We start from the raw sequence: 2,678 nt of genomic DNA on the forward strand, positions 1-2,678 counted from the left end.
TTCCAGGCGCCTGTTGTGCCCTGCGTGTGGTCTCGGTAGTCGATATACAGAGACAGATAAGCGTCTCATCACGCGGGACCCCGGAGCCAGTCGAGAGGTGGCATTCCCTTCACTGCGAGCGGTCACTCATCGTTTCGGAGCGTCGGTCGCATTGTGGGAGCTCTCCGAGCTCCTCTGAAACGATGCTGGCGTGACAGTGAGACTAGGGAACTCACGGGCATGGCCTCGGGCCCCTCCCCCAGTGCCTGTGGATGACCGGACTTGGCTGGCCGGACGTGGAAGGCAGTGTGGACGAGCGGCCGCAGGCGTCGCGGGCACTCCTTGGCCCACGGCCCCTTCCATCTCCAGCACGGACAGGGCGGGCGGAGTCTCGCGCATCCGGGTGCCCTGAGCTCCTCTTCCAGCCACGTCCTCCCCCCTCTTACTCTTCCTCCTTCCTCTTCAACGTCTGAACACGTTTCCATGGCATCGGGCCCACTCGACTGGTCCAGGATAATCTCCTCGGCGTGAGCTTCCCAGGCGTCTGAGCAGCCACTTAAATCCATCCGCAACCTTGAATCTTCTTCACGGCGAAACGTTTTCACAGGTGACAAGGGTCAGGGCATACACATCGTTTTGGGGGGCAGTATTCTGCTCATCATACCTTAGAAAAGGAAGTGTTAGAAGCTTGTCCTGATTTTAGAAATATGACTAGACTAGTAGACACGGGGAAAAGCTATAGACAGCGACACATCTGGATTCATTGTAAAATTACATTTGCTGAATGTGCCCTAACACGTTAGCGAAAACGTCAAAAACATGCACTGAATGTTGTTAGCAAAATCTGACGGCTCCGAGGCTATCTGAAAAAAGATGGACAACTACCAACAAAAGGAAGATTTCACACCAGAAGAATATTCCTTCGTGAGGGATGAACAGGCAAGGGCGTCTGCACGTAGGCGTGCATCTAGCTGTTTATGTATCATCCATATTAATAACATAAAATGATTAAAATGAAGACTATAATAAAATATATGTTAAAGAAATTATGGGAAATCATAGAAAACAAAAAAAATCTAGAAAGACTTTAATAACCTTAAAGAATAGGCATAAAAATGGACAGAAATGAACATAAAATTCTATCACTAGCTATCAAAAAGCCAAAACGAGCAACACTTTACACAAGGAACGAGAGCACGTGAGCGCGCTGTCGTGCCCCGGGACGCCTGGTTTCCCGGCGCGGGCACAGGAAGCAGAGCGCGGCCTCGTTCACGCTGCCGGGGCGTGAGTGGGGAGAGGAAATGGAAAGCATTCTGGTCGTCTCACTTTTTTAGGTTCAGATAAACAAAGTCCAAGCTTTAGGTCGACCGCGGTCACTGTGGGGCCATTCGAGGATCTCAGGGGAGTGGTGGGGAGGGGGCGGTGAATGGGACCACGGCAGGGCCCGGAGTCTGGTCCACGGTGCTGGGCGCCTTGGGTGTTTGTCCGCTGTCACTGGTCGTTGCTGGACGATATGCAGCGGCTCGAGGCGGCTCCGGATCCCTCTGTCCCTCTGTCTGTGGACTCAGAGTCAAGAACACTCTCTGCTGCCCCTGAGTCCTAGGGGCACAGGTTCCTGGGCCGCCCCCCTTACCCCAGTGAGAATCCCCGGGTCCTAAAGACAGATGAACCCTGGGATCCATCTCCAAGAGGAAACTCCCCTTCCCAAGCCAGTGCCGGGAGCGGCCTGTGTCGCGTAAAGGCTGCTTCCAGCAGGTCATTTAAAAACATGCTTGACGTCGAGACCCCACAGTGAAATATCGTCTGCAATTCTGAACCCCTCCTTAATCCATCCTCCCTGCCAGTGCCCTAGGGGCCCATATCTTAGAACGAACCTGGGAGCACACTTGCCCTGTTTCTCCAGGGTCACCATAATGCAAGGCTTGCTGCTCCAGGCCGTTTTACCCATCCTAGATTTCAGAGGGACCTATCAAGCTGAAAAACGATGGTGGGATTTTTCAGATTCCAAATTACATAACTTTTACATCCTGATTAGGGTAAACTTGGTTCCTATCACAGGTCTGTCAAATTATTAAGGCCGAAAATGTAGGGTATCATGGATGCATCCTGAATCTTTGAACGAGGAGGTAAAAGAGAGAAAACGAATGTTATATAAATCGCCCACCACTGGCGTAGCACAGAAGGATTAAGAAAACATTAATTTAAGATGTGGTTCCACAGTGTAGCGGTCAGCACGTCGGCTTCACATGCAGAAGGTCCTGGGTTCCTGCCCCAGTGGAGCCACAGTCCAACTGCCCCAGTGAAGCCACAGTCCATGGTCTGTGGCCATGCCACCCTGAACAAGCCCGATGTCTGATCTCGGAAGCTAAGCAGGGTCGGGACTGGTTAGTACTTGGATGGGAGACCGCCTAGGAAGACCAGGTGCTGTAGGCATGAATAATAATAAATAATAATAAAAAAGAAAATATTAATTTAAAACTACCAAAAAAGCCCCTACCAATACTATTTTAAAGATTATACTTACTTTCAGTATTAACAACTAGAGACTTCTGTTGCCTGTAATCATAATGAAAATTAACAGAGTTAGATTGCCTCAGCAAAAGCTAGCGTAATAAACTCTTTTTGACATTAATTCATGAGTCGCACCCCAGCCCCAGCTGGCACCTAGAAAGCTGGTAGGTTGAGCATGAAATAGTTTC

The 2,678-nt window shown here is 50.2% G+C and overlaps 1 pseudogene; it reads left to right on the plus strand.

Moving 5' to 3' along the window:
• Window positions 1–2,296: 2,296 nt before the first annotated feature.
• LOC112478577 lies at window positions 2,297–2,412 on the plus strand (annotated as a pseudogene).
• The last annotated feature ends 266 nt before the right edge of the window (window positions 2,413–2,678 follow it).

This window comes from Pteropus alecto, unplaced genomic scaffold, assembly GCF_000325575.1.
Source record: "Pteropus alecto unplaced genomic scaffold, ASM32557v1 scaffold61, whole genome shotgun sequence".
In the NCBI taxonomy this organism is placed as follows: Eukaryota; Metazoa; Chordata; class Mammalia; order Chiroptera; family Pteropodidae; genus Pteropus; species Pteropus alecto.